Raw genomic sequence first — 14,819 nt, forward strand, 5'->3', positions numbered from 1 at the left:
ACCTCGGCGTAGTTCAACATCCTGTGAGCCTGGGGGGATTATATATCTCTCAGAATACTGCAAAGAAGGTATTTGTCATGGGGTGACGCAGCAGGGGCAGCAAAACACCTCAATATCAGAGGCGGGTTGGAGGGAAACAAATCGCATAAGTGGGGGTGGCGAGAAGGGAGGGGCATAGGGGGCTCTCGTTTTGCCAGGTTAAGACTGGGCAGATAGGGGTCTAATTACTAAGTTAATGCAGAGAACCAGGCTGCCCAGGAGGAGGTTTTTGTATGGTAAGAAGAATGGCCTGTTCGGATCCATTACACCTACAATGAGCCAGGGCTATTGGCTAAGTCAAATGGTTGTCAGTAGCAAAATATAAATAAGCAGCAACCACAGCTTTGTTGTATGTAATATTGAAAATGCTTCCATGCTGAATTGATGAGACACTGAAAAAACTAGAACGGGTCTCATTGAAGTTACATTAAATGCTGTTGGCACTGCTGCAGAGTTAAAAAAAAAATCGCCATGAGGGTGAGGGGAAAAATGGAGAGCCCAAGAGAGACGCGTCTGTGCACCTGCTTTAAGAATTGCCTGTGCCCAGCACTAGCAGGAGCCGTCCCACTTTAAGCCTTGGATGTAGCCCTCTGGCAGTGTTATCTACTTGCCGGGCATGGGGAGGTCATGAAATTGCCATGTTGAAAGCACTGAAGTGCAAACTTCCCACACTGCTCTTCACTGTGCGTTAAAACTGATTTGTAGGACAGATTGAGTGCTTGGGTGTTTTTTCTCAGATTTCCAAAAAAAGCTATCACTGAGAAGAGAAGATAGGCTCCCGTTTTTAAGTAAAAAGGGCATGTCGTGCGGAGAAATGTGAGCATGGTCCCATTCAGAATATATCTCGGAGGAGCGACACAAGCCTCTCACGCTGGCCACAGCTATGCTTGTATACCTGCTAAGGAAGGTAAAGGTGAGCATGGACCCCATAGCGTTTTTCTTTGTTACTCCAGATTTTCCGGGAATTCTCTTTACACAAATATCACCCATTGGTTTCAAACTCCGAAAGGTTAAAAATACTTTTGAGGCTGAATTAATTTTTGTTCCAGAAGAATTAGATTACATTTTTAACCACACTCCTGACAGGAGCGGATCTCTCAATTAATCGTCAAAGGCCCCCTACATTAAAAAAAGCAACTTGTTTTTAGGTCAGAAGGCCGTGGCAGAACACGGTAAGACACAGGGAGGGAGGGGAACAAAGATACAGTGCCATCAGATGAGGGGGAGCAGGCGCGATTTGGCACCTCATAGCAGGCGCAATGATGGGCAGGTGGGACCATAGGGCAAGGTTCTCTGTTCTCCGCCCTCGAATCGACTGCCGGGCTGGCTCCAGCTTGCATGCAGGGTGGATTCAAGGAGCCACTGGTTTCTTTGGATAGCGGTTTCGGGCCCAGTCTTTATTCCCCAGCTTTCATCCTTCCGAGACTAATTAAATAAGTTACAACTCGTTGCCAATAACCACGCAGCCTACGGTGGCGCTCAAGGGGACTTTTCTGGGAGGTATGAAGGGGCGCACTACAGGGAGAAGTGCAAGGGAGGCTGGAGGTAGTTTGCGCAGGTAGTGGGGGAGCGGGCGGTCACCTTCTTGAAAGGGGGGTTCTCATGGCACGAGGCAGTAAGGACACAGGGGGATGATGCTGGAGATGGAAGGAACAGTGGGTGGCACGCTGGTGGGCACACACAGATGGTGGAGCAAATAATAACCCCTTCCGTGCTCATGACAAGCTCAGCTCGTCATGAGGCATGGTTGCGTGTGCTCATGACGAGCTAAGCTCGTCATGACACGCGCGGCACTCACACGCGGGGCTAATTCCAACGCGGTGCTGAGCGTTCTAAGAAACGGGCGTGGTCATGATGAGCTCAGCTCGTCACGAGCACAGTGGCGCTGCACGCGCCCCCCTCTACCCCAGCGCCGCAGGGGAATTAGCCCCGCAGCAAAGGTGATAATTTGAGTGTCTGGCATGGCAGCAGCGAAAAGATTACAGATGGCTAATTGCGCCCCCTCTGTTAACAGACAAGGAGCAAGGAAGATTGTCTGGGTGGTGCCAGTGCTACACCGGGAGGGTGGGGGCGTAATGTTGGGCTCCATAGGAGGCTAATTTGGCCTATTGGCGGCATCTTTCATTGGGGGTACACGTACGAAGAGACCGGCAGTTAGGTCAGGGTCCGCGATAACGTAGATAGTTCTCCTCCCGAATAAATAAATCCAAGGTTGAACACACCCAAAAAAATAAATGTGCTGCAAAAAGCAACAGTTAAAAGTTACTCTGGTTATGCATTGGCTTTACTATAAAGTTGCCCTAATGAAGCGCCAAAGTGTTAGACATTCCAAATTATATTTGATATTTTATAAAATATTTTAACTCTAAACATTTCTGCTCTTGTGTCAACCCCAATCCCCATGCGTTTCCAAATGCAGCAGGCTGCTAATACATGTATGACTACTGTGCTGGTTTTGTTCGACCTGCATTTGTTAGGTACAACGCACCTCATCGCTATTGTTGATGGGGAAACATGCAGCTTCTGGACTCCGTCTTGTGGCAGAAATTGAATGATCACATTTTTCAATTCAGTTTGCTCTTGTCTTTCGTTATTGTGAATCGTCTGTTTTCCAAAGACTGACTGAAGAAGTATTGCATAGTGTACTACAATAAGTTCGACTTGTAAAAATGTATATGAACCTCATATACACTGTATGTACACTGTCTACATACCATGCATCAGTGAAGAAAGCATGCAATAATAAAAGCAAAGCGTTCCATAAACACCGGTAAAACACTCTTTCTGCTGTTTTTTTATGGCGCAAAAATTGGTAACTACTGAAAAGCACTGTTTTTGTAAGGTATTGTAATCACTGGAAGACACTGAAAAAACACCACCAGAATTTGCCAAAAATAGAAACTGAAAACAGGAATGCCTACCTATAGTGCATACTGAGAGTAGAGTGTATATACCCAAGGAGGTCATTAAGGATTTCCACAGGAGTGAAGATATTGGGAAATGGTTTGCAGCCTATGAATTAGCCATGGTGTCCCACCGGGTCCCTGAGAAGGATTGGGGAGCGGGGTTGTGGGGACGCTTTGTGAGTGAGGGGAGGGATACCTTGTTGGACCTGCTCCAGGAAAGTAGGATGGTTTACACCCACATGAAGGAAGCTTTGATGATCCGCTATTGTTTGACCACTGAGATGTATAGGCAGAGATTTAGGACCTGCAAGAAGTTAGAGGGTACCACTTGGGTTGAATATGTGTGTTTTTTTGCAGAGCAATGGAACACTGGGCAAAAGGTAGCAAAGTAGAAACTTTTGAGCAGCTTTATGATTTGATTGCATGGGAGCCTTTATCTAGTAACTGTTTTCCTGAGCTACGCCAGCACCTGATTGATTGCAAGCTGACTAACCCTAGGAAGCTTGATGAGGCGGCGGACCACTGGGTGAGCAGCCGGGTTCGCAAGGGTCCAGTGGGAGACTTCGCCAAAGGTGGGCAGGGTCTCCAGCAGATAAGTGGGGGGCACAGGGGTAAACCGAGGGAGTTCCAAAGAGGACCCAAAGTAATTCCCAAGGGAACCAAGCAGTGGTGTCCCAGCCTCCCCCGGAGAAGAAGCCAGTGCCCCCGACAGCCAGGCCAGTTCAGAGGGGGCCCCTTACATGTTTTAAGTGTGGTCAGGTGGGCCACGGATCCTTTGATCCCCAGTGTCCTCAAAGGGATCCTAATGCACCACCCCGTGCACCACCCCGCCAGCTTGCTAGTGTAACCCTGGGAGGGGAGGAGATGGATGCCCAAGGTGGGTGGGATCCGGTAGTGTTGACCCTTGTCTCATTAGGAACTTTGAGGTGGTCCCTAAGCCTACCATGCCTGATAACACTAAAAGGTACAGGCAGTGGGTGACCATCAATGGCAATAGGGTGGAGGCTCTAAGAGACACAGGAGCCAGTATAACTGCTGTAAGCTCCCGGTTGGTGTCCAAAGAGCAGATCGTCGCCCATGCATTCTGCCCAGTAGTGTCCGCAGACAAATCAGAGAGCCAATGTGAGGTGGCTCAGGTTCCCTATGAGTGTGGGGGGGTCTTGGGAACTCTTCAGGTGGCTATGAGGCCCCCCCATACCTGTAGACCGTCTGTTGGGCAATGACTTGGAGAACTCCCCGTGGGCTACGGTGAAGAGGAGATCTCATTTAGAGATGTTGGGTCTGCCTGAGTGGGCGTGTGCTACCAGTCGGTTCATGGCAGCCAAGAAGTGTGTTGAGAAGGACCTGGAGCCTGAGAGTATGGCCCAGATCCCTGCCTTAGAGAGAAGGGGCAGGGGGCGTGGGAAGCCAGCCCCCTTGGTTCCCATGGCCCAGGAGGGAGCGGACCCTGAGGAGGATGCCCTGGAGCCTACCTGGGAGCAGGTCACTGAACTGGGGGACCTAAGAGAGCTGACCCATTGGCAGCAGGAAGGGCGGCCCACGAGAGAGGAGTTTTGTGAGCAGCAAAGAGTTTGCCCTTCTCCCGAGGGTATGCGGCGACAGGCTGCAGCCCAGGTATCAGGTGACAAGTCTGGTTCACATCTCATTTATTGGGAGAACAGTCTCCTGTACAGCGAGCCTAAGGCTGCAGAGCCGGGGTCAGCCCGTGTGCTCGTGGTACCTGAGTGCTTCAGAGCCTTCCTACTGGAGTTGGCTCATGACATTCCGTTGGCAGGACATCTGGGGCAGACCAAGACCTTTGAGAGGCTGCTCACCCACTTTTATTGGCCCCAGATGCGCAAGAGCTCAGACGCTCATTGCAGGACATGTGAGACTTGCCAGGCAAGTGGGAAGAGTGGGGGGAAGATCAAGGCCCCACTCCAGCCCTTTCCAGTTGTCAGTACCCCATTTGAGCGAGTGGGCATTGACCTTGTGGGGCCTCTGGACCCCAAGACAGCCATGGGCAACAAGTTCATCCTGGTCTTGGTTGCCCATGCCACCCGGTACCCTGAAGCCATCCCGCTCAGGACAGTGATGGCCCCCGTGGTGGGACCTGCACTGATGGGGATTTTCTCCCGTGTGGGGTTCCCCAGAGAGGTGGTGTCTGACAGGGGAACCAACTTCACCTCCCAGTATATGAAGTCTCTGTGGGAGGAGTGTGGGGTAACTTATAAGTTCACCACTCCTTACCACCCCCAAGGTAATGGTCTGATTGAAAGGTTCAACTGGACCTTGAAGGGCATGATTATGGGCCTAGAAGAACCCATGAGGCGTAAGTGGGACGTCCTCTTGCCATGCCTATTTGCCTACCATGAGGTGCCATAGAAGTCCTTAGGGTTCAGTCCCTTTGAACTGCTCTATGGCCATCAGGTAAGAGGGCCTCTGAGTCTGGTCAAGGAAGGCTGGGAGCAATCTCCCAGAAACCTCCCCAAAGATGTATTTAGCTACATGTTGGCCTTCAAGAACCAGACTCTGTGTTTCAGAAAACTTGCTGAAGCAAATCTGGAAGCCAGCCAGGAGGAAATGAAATGTTGGCACGGCCAGAATGCCACTCTGGTCGAATTTCAACCTGGTCAGAAGGTTTGGGTACTGGCCCCAGTGGAGCCCTGTGCGCTCCAAGATAAGTGGACCAGTCCATTTGAGGTGGTGGAGCGCAAAAGTCCAGTTAACTACTTGGTGGACTTTCAGTCTCCCAGGAACCCCTTGCGGGTCCTGCATGTGAACCACATGAAGCCCCACTTTGAGAGGTCTGAAGTGGGCATGCTTCTTGCCACATATGCTGGAATGGAGGAGGAGAGCGAGCCTCTTCCTGACCTCCTGTGTGCAGGAGAGAAGGATGGGTCAGTGGAGGGTGTGGTCCTCTCCACCACACTGACCCCTGAGCAACAGAGAGATTGTTACCAGCTGTTGGGGCAATTTTCTCATTTGTTTTCCCTGGTGCCTGGTGTCACTGATTGGTGCGTCCATAAGGTAGACACCAGGGACAGTCCTCCTGTCAAGCACAAGGCTTACAGAGTGACTGACAGGGTCAGGGCCTACATTCAGGAGGAAGTTTCCAAAATGTTTTCCCTAGGGGAGATTGAGTCCTCTAGCACCCCTTTGGCAAGTGCCGTGGTCTTGATACCAAAAGCTGCAGCGCCTGGTGCCACCCCAGAACTTAGGTTCTGCGTGGACTACCGAGATCTCAATTCGTTTACAAAGACCGACGCGCACCACATCCCCAGAGCTGATGAGCTCATAGATCGGTTAGGGACTGCACGGTAGCTCAGCACGTTTGATCTAACGCCAGGGTACTGGCAGATCGCCATGACTGATGGGGCAAAGGAGAGGTCATCGTTCTCCACACCAAATGGGTACTACCAGTTCCGTTTGATGCCCTTTGGGATGAAGAATGCCCCTGCCACCTTTCAGAGGTTGGTCAACCAGATGTTGGTTGGGCTGGAGGATTTCAGTGCTGCCTACCTGGATGACATTGCAGTGTTTAGTTCCTCCTGGGAGGACCACCTGCGCCAACTCTTGGAAGTGTTGTTGGCACTGCGCAGAGCAGGCCTCACAATCAAGGCCAGTAAGTGCCAGATTGGGCAGGGTTCTGTGGTGTACTTGGGACACCAGGTGGGGAGCGGCCAGGTGGCGCCCCTACAGCCCAAGATTGAAACCATCCTGGCTTGGGAGCCCCCCAGGACCCAGACCTAGGTGAGGGCCTTCTTAGGACTCACGGGTTATTACAGGAGGTTTGTCAAGGGGTATGGCAACATTGTTGCACTCTTGACTGAGCTGACTTCCAAGAAGCAGCCAAAGATTGGGAACTGGACTGACACCTGTCAGAAAGCTTTTGATGCCCTCAAGACTGCCATGTGTACAGCACCCGTACTCCAGGCGCCCAACTTTGCTAAGCAATTTATTGTCCAGACATACGCTTCAGAGCATGGGGTGGGGGCTGTTCTGTCACAGATAAATGAGGAGAGACTAAACCAACAAGTAGCCTTCATCAGTAGGAGGTTACTTCCACAGGAACAGAGGTGGAGTGCAATTGAACGTGAGGCATTTGTCGTGGTTTGGGCACTGAAGAAACTGAGACTATGCCTGTTTGGGACTCACTTCCGGGTTCAGACAGACCACAGGCCCCTCAGATGGCTGATGCAGATGCAGATGAGGGGTGAGAATCCCAAGTTGTTGAGGTGGTCCATTTCCCTACAGGGTATGGACATCACTGTGGAACACCGCCCTGGTACAGAGCACGCCAATGCTGACGGTCTGTCCAGATTTTTCCGCCTTAGTGATGAAAACTCCCAAGGGGGTGGGTAGTTCTCCCCGCATTTCAGCTGGAGGGGACACGTGTTAGACCTGGCACCATTGGCGTGGGTCTCCCTTCCATTTTTCGCTTTTGTCTCCTCTGTTTTGCTGGTGTTAGATGCTCTGGGTGCTGTGACACTGCCATTCAGTGCCACAGCGCGAATGCTCCCTGTGTAAATATGTTTATGTGAATAGGTATTACCATGATTGGCTCATTTGGTTTGTCCGTTAGTCCCTAGTAGCGTGGCCTGTGTGTGCCCAGGGCTGGAAAACCGAATACTGCTTGTGGGCCTGCAGCGCTGTTTTGCACCACCCACAGGAGCAGCTGTAAAGCGTGTCTCAGACCTGCCACTGCGGAGTCTGCGTGCAGTCCAGAACTGCCATCTTGGCTGTGAAGTGCACACTTCCCAGGCCCTGAACCTTCCCTTGGCATCATGTAAGTCACCCCTATGGTAGGGTGCATTGTACATGTAAGGTAGGACATGCCTTGGTGTGTGTAGCATGTCCTGATAGTGAATTACACTCAATTTTGTTTTTTACTACTGCAAGGCTACCTGTTCTCCATAGGCCAGAATGGGCAGTTTGATTATCACATTCTATAATCCTAACTGACCCAAGGAACATGGTAGAAAAACTAATTTAGTGTGCCTGAGCTCAGAATATTAAAATACATCTTTTAGTAAAGTTTATTTTTCTATTGTGTGTTTGAAAATACCAGTTTTAGAAAGTAGGTATTTTCTTGCCTAAGCCTTCCAGTGTGCAGAAAGAAGGAAGCCATTCGACCCTTACCCCAGCTACCTGTACTACCCCACAACCCCCATACTGCATCACACTTGCCTCTGCCCTCTTACGCCATCTGCATCACCCAGCAAAACGGTCTATGCCTCTGCACCACAAAATATTTCTGAGGGAAATGAGTAGGAAACCCCTCTCCAGTCAGCACTCCTGCCTCTTTCTTCCGGTCCAGTGAAAGGAACACACCCCAGTGGTCAGTGGCCACATGTCAATGCAAACCACATTTTTACCTCATAAACCCGTCTAATTAGAATACATTAAAGAAGTAATTGCGTGATTGCACCGTCATTTACGTGTAAATGCGAAGGCTCACCACCACCTAACTAGCAACTTAGGATGAACCATTGTCTCCTTGTATTTGCTTTCTTCACCTTAAGTTGGCACGGTATGCCCAGACGTGGGTCCTTTGCTCACTTTGTCACTGGATTCAAGCTAGCCTAGCTGATATGGGGTAAAACCCCGAAACTGGTCCTAGTACGCTTGTTTCTGGTCCAGGGAAGACCTAGCTTGGCAGTTCGGGCTGGACTGTTCCCATGAGGATCAGGGCCGCTACTGATTTACATATGGCTGGGTCTGAAGTAGGGTGGCGAAGTGAGCTAAAGAACGATGATGGATTAAACCCAGATCTGTGACTCAGGGTGAGTGTCTGAAAAGTTTCAGCGCTCCGTCCGTCATCTCCTTGTGTATACAATGATGTTCCTGCGGATGGGGGCGGGTGTCACGACCACACCGTGGAAAGCCTAATCATATTCCTGGTGGCAGCAAACCAGAGTCTTACAGGGTTGGAGATTTTGACCTAACACTAGGTTTATTTAAACCACATCCCGCTCTGATGCAGGAATATCCCACACCCAAACTCATATGGTCACATCACTCACCGTGCAGTCACTCCTCTTACCCTATTAACTGCTCAACTTCATTTTTTTGTGGAGTGTAGTGTAAATAGGATTTAGCCTGAAAACAATTTTAGACATAGAAAAAACTATACACTATACAATATTAACCATTAAAAGAAACTCCATATTTTTTCTCCATTTGTTTGGATCCAATGTAGGTGGATTCTTTTCTGAAAAATATTGTGCCAAATGGGTTGCTTTCTCATGCAAGCCCAACCATGATAGACTAACAAATAACTGTATCTGCAATCTAATCCTCATCAATAGAATCCCACAAGAAAGTGTCTCACACACCAATTTATTGAAACGTTATTATAATCCTAAACCTGCATTGTCTCGGTGACTCGCTGCTATATGGTGGGATCTGCATGTCAAGTGTAAAGATCTCGACTGGGGAAGTCTGCCTTCTAACTCTCAGATATCAATAAAATTAGAACCTTTTGACTATTTTGAACAACACCCTTGTCCACCAATTAATTATATAGATGTAGAATTTTGCTGTTTAAGATTACCAGGTGACTCAATTGCACCAAATTAATTGAACAACATATTGAATTCTGAGAGTTCCATTTCAAGTGGATTAAAGTTCCCAACAATTTTTTTAATTTACGTAAGGGAAGCCTAAACTGAGAAATAATGTTCCTGATTACAATGATTCAACGTCCAAAGTCCCCGTTCACCTAGGCTCAGTGTGCACTACATTCACACTTCTGTCAACCGTGGTTATTTTTATGCACCTGGTTTAGAAAACAAGCATTGGCAAAGCCAAAAGGTGGTATCTATGCAAGGTTTATTGGCTTTGTCAGTGGTTTTTTTCTTTGTATGGTAGGTGGGTTGTGACATTTTTAAATTGCTTTCAAAACAATCATTGGCTATAAAAAGGACAAAATACCCTAATTTAATATCTTGACACACTTTTAACTATCAAATTATGTAAAGGGAAACAGTTTTATTTTAGTGACCGGAATTATTTTGTGTGCCGCTCACACCGTGCCAATATTGAAATATTTACTAATTTAAAGGATATTCCACTGTTATCATTTGGAAATCTGAGCCTTGCTTTGTCCATTACACAAGTCTGCCCAATATTTTCAACTAAAATTTTCATAGCCTGGCGGGTTCCAGTCATCCATAACAAGCCACGGATGAAAAACATTCCAGCGTGGTAATGCCTTTCAAATTTGAAGAATGCCACGAAATTCAATGCCACACAAATCCACCCCACACAACATAATTACACTCCACATAATGCCACTCAACACCACATAATTCAACTCAACATAATTACACTCTCCTCAATACTACATAAATGCATTCCACATACATCGACTTTATGCCACATAGCAACAATCCGCACAAATACGCTTCACACATGCCACATAATCCCACTCCACATAATTTCACTCAAAGTCACAAGGTTCCACGCCACACACTTCGACACCACACACTTCCATTCCACACTTAATAATTCCACACCAAACCGCATAATTCCCCTCCACAACACAATTCCACTACACACCACATACATCCAATCGACACCACAGAATTCCACATTGTGCCACAAAATTCAACACAACACCACATGATTCCACTCCACTACATGCCATTCCACATCACACAGTGTCACTACCTGGCAGCGCAATTACAGTGGATAGCCTGGTAGATTAGCGTACTGTTGCTAGCAGACACTGCTACACAGCAAGAGGCATGCACGCACTCCTACATCATAAACCTGTTTCATCCCAGTAGGAAAGGAGCAGTGCCCACCGAATTGATGCTAGCAGTAGCCCTCAGCTGTTTCCACTGCAGCGTGTGACTCACAAGCAGTGTTATCCCATATGTGCCTTCTTTACCAATACATGGCACCCCCAGAAAGCGAAGCGCCATCACCATAACAGAACTCTCTGCCTGGGGGGAAGCGGGGATACAGAAACTAGGAGATATGTATCACGACAAACAATTAATGCCCTTTGACACCCTAGTTGAGGAGAGTGACCTGCAATGAGGCCAATTCTTATCACACGCCTCCTTGATATTGGCATTGCGAACATTGTGGAGAGACATAACACAAGAGCCCACAGCACATCTCACTGTCCAATACATACACGAGATGGGCACAGGGAGACATCTCACAAAATGGTTCATGGAATCACTGAGAACACATACAGCACACTCACTAGCATCACTCAGACAGTGTTGGGACACTGATCTCCATGGGCAATGCACGGAGTGATAATAGTCGACTATACTTGAGGGGCCTACAGGCATCCCTAGAAATGCCAGGTTTCGACTGATAGAATATGTTTTAATACATATGACATACCTACCTGACACCAGGTAAGATAAACAAGTACTGTAAAACGCACTAATGCTTACTGTCTCAGATGTGGGGATCTGTTTCACACGTTATGAGCCTGCACTGCTCTTGTCTCTTATTGGGAGGCTGTCACTGCACACCTGTCGCAATGCACTGGCAGAGTCGTGGAAAGCACCCAGGAAGTTTGCCTGTTAGGTTTATATCGTAGACCCAAAAAACACAAGGTGACGTCCCGATTCATAGATCTGGGGCTGATCCTGGATAAACGCTTAAACCCAGATGCTGAAAGTCCTCGGAATCACCACCTAAGAAAGCTTGGTATCAATCATTGGGGAACTGGGCTCAGGAGGAGAGCGTTGCATTACAAAACGAGGACACCCTAGGGCTGCGTCCACTCCTGATAGCGACAGCATGGAACGCAATCCTACTGTATCTCCGCACTGCCTGGCAGATGGGTGAAGGGACACAAGAGACTTCCCAGGACACAGATGGGGCAAAGAGTAATATAGGTAACAAAAAGACCTGCCGGTTGGGGCTCCGCACAACCTCATATCTTAAACACCTTGCACGCATAGTCAGGGTACATCACAGTCGATCAGTAAGATCGGGACTATACCGCAGAGCAAAAACACACCAATTATAAGGAAAAATAGTCAAAGACACGGGAGGGGAGCGGCCACTGGAGGGTAACAGGACACTAAGTTGGGCAGCAGTTGTCACCCCATTTGCCTTTCCATTATCACGCTCTTCCCCACTCCTGGCGCCCATCCCTGAATGTCCCTCCTAGCCTACACCCCACATGTTGCGCATAGAAAAAACACCAACGACATCATGGACATGCAACTATGATCTGTATGTGTTAACCACTGATATGTGCAAATATCTGTTAATAATTGTTAAAAAGTCAATAAAATAAATGTTTAAAAAAACACATAATACCACTCAGATAATAACACTCCATGACACACAATCCCACTACACTTGATTCCAGTACGCTCAACACCACATAATTAATATCCATATCATTCCACTTCACACCATGCCACATAATTCCACTACACAGTCCTCCACTCAACACCACACATTTCGACGCAACACAAATCCATAACAAGCAATCCCAATCTAACCCACATAATTCCACTCCACACCACATACATTCACTCCACTCCATAGCACATAGCTAAAAATCATTAACACTGACAACAAGAATAGCTCTTGGACTGCCGAGACCGATTGGCTTTGCCAGTGCTTGTTTTATAGGCTAGTTTATGACAGCTTCACATTAACCCATACAGTTATTTTGCTAGTACACAGACCTACGACTAGCAGGTTACAAGCAGGTTACAAGTGGTGGTGTAGGGAAAGCACAATAACTTCATCTGCTATTTCATGATCCATAGTTGTAATCAGCAGACTACACAAACATAAATCTTTTCAGCAAGTACTTTAACTACCTGAGCTCTTTTACAAGCATTGCCCTGTGGCCTGCTGGATATAGTTGTATCTCTGCCGCAGGTGCCTATAGTATTATTACATGTTCACAATCCCGGCAGGTTCCTTGTTGGGCATCATTGGCCCCCTTACATAAAAGTTTGTCTACCGCATGGCTAAAAATAATGAAAAGGAAAAAGCGCTAATGTGATTTTTTTTATAATTAAAATACATACAAATGTGGAGAGAGTTGGGGAATGAGTCAACACAGAGGGGGGAAGGGCGGTACACAAGGCCACGAGTGGGGGAGAGGACATGCAAAAGAGACAGTGGACGTAGGTTGGGTGGGAGAAGCGGGGGCAAACGTACAATGAGGGTGGGCAGGATGGTCTAGGGTGCCAAACAGACAACGGAGTGTGGGCGGGAGGGGATAAGAACCAAGTTGAGGGTGGAGGGTGGGTCAGAGAGGCTGTGGTTTCAAGCTGACAATAGAGGTGAGCAGGAGGGGCTGGGGCAGCAAGCAGACAACAGATGGTGGGTAAGAGTTGCTGGTGGAGCACATAGACAATGGAGGGTGGGCAGGAAGGCCTTGATAATCAAGCTGATAATGGAGGGTGTGCATGGGGGGCTGGGAGAGCTAGCTGACTGTGGATGGGTGAATATGAGGGGATGGGGCAGCAAGCTGACAAGGAAGGTGGTGTTGAGGGGATTGTTTAGGAAGCTGACAACAGAGTGTGGATGGGAAAGGCTGTGAAGCAAGCTGACAATGGAGAGTAGGATGAGGGGCAGAGGGCATCAAACTGAAAACAGGGGGTGGACAGGAGACACTAGGGCAGCAAATAACTATGTGTGGTAGGTGTGAGGGCCTGAGACAGAAAAGTGGCAATGGACAATGGGCTTGAGGGACTGGGGGAGCAAACTCTCAAATGAAGGGGCCCAGGAGGAGCTGTGCGAGCAAACTGACAACAAAGGGTCTGGTGGAGCACCTAGACAGAAGGGTGTGAATGCGGCGGCGGACCTCACTGACAACGAAGAGTGGGTGGGGGGAGTAGCTGGAGGTTTGTAATTACTGTGATATTATTGCTTGACAATTTAGATGTGTCTGTAAAATTGATATTTTGTCCTGAATTTTTCGCCTGAATTTTTAGATTTCTTGCCCAGAATTGGCCTTTATTACAGGTGGTTACCCTAAGGACATCTGTAAAACTAGTAAATGGGGCTTCTGGGATTATTGAGGTAGTCCTTGTGTAGCTCACTTACTGTGTCTGGTAATTGTATTTATTTAGCGCTTACTACCCCTTACGAGACAACGAGGCGCTTTCCGGTGAATAGGCTCTCGAGTTACTTATTGCTGCTTGGCAGCCCGCCTCCACAGTGGCTTAAACGGCTCATCTATCATGAAATTGGTCGTTTTGTGATTAATGCGTAATGTTATTTTTGTACTGATTTTTTTCTTTTGCATAAATTTTGGGCAGTATGTGTAAAAGTAATGCATACATAGTAAGACGATATGCTCTAGCGACCCTATCTCCTTTTCACCCATCCCCACACACAATATCACCGGTCGCCAAGACACACAAAACGTAGTGTGTGTGCTGCACTTCCGTAGCATTCTATCCATTTCTGACCTGCACGTTATTAGAATTAAACCAACTAGCCACACTGCCTGCGCCCCTCTAAAACTTAAAAGTTGACTCTTAGCATTTGTGCAAACCCCATTTTCCAAACGGTACAACTTTCAAATGAAAACTAGTAGAGTAGAACTATCGCTCAAAAGTTTATGGCCGGAATTAGCTAAACCTCGTCGGTTCACGACGCTTTATTTGTTAATTATTATTATCGGAAGAAGCTGTAGCCTTAGTTATTGAAGTATTCACATCTGCCCAACGCATCATGGCTACCGCCCTAACAGCTAAGCTTGCTATCGATACCTTTCCCATCATGGCTACTGGTGTCGCCCTAGCAGTACGTGCCCCCAAACCATCATGGCCGTCGGGCTGCTGTGCTGAGAGTGGCAGCCTGGGCAGGGCTGGGTGCGCGCACGGGCACTGCAGATGCTGCTCAGCTTGTGTCTCCGCCCGCAGCGGCATGTGAACCGATTCC

The sequence above is a fragment of the Lissotriton vulgaris genome, chromosome 6 (assembly GCF_964263255.1).
Source record: "Lissotriton vulgaris chromosome 6, aLisVul1.2, whole genome shotgun sequence".
NCBI lineage: Eukaryota > Metazoa > Chordata > Amphibia > Caudata > Salamandridae > Lissotriton > Lissotriton vulgaris.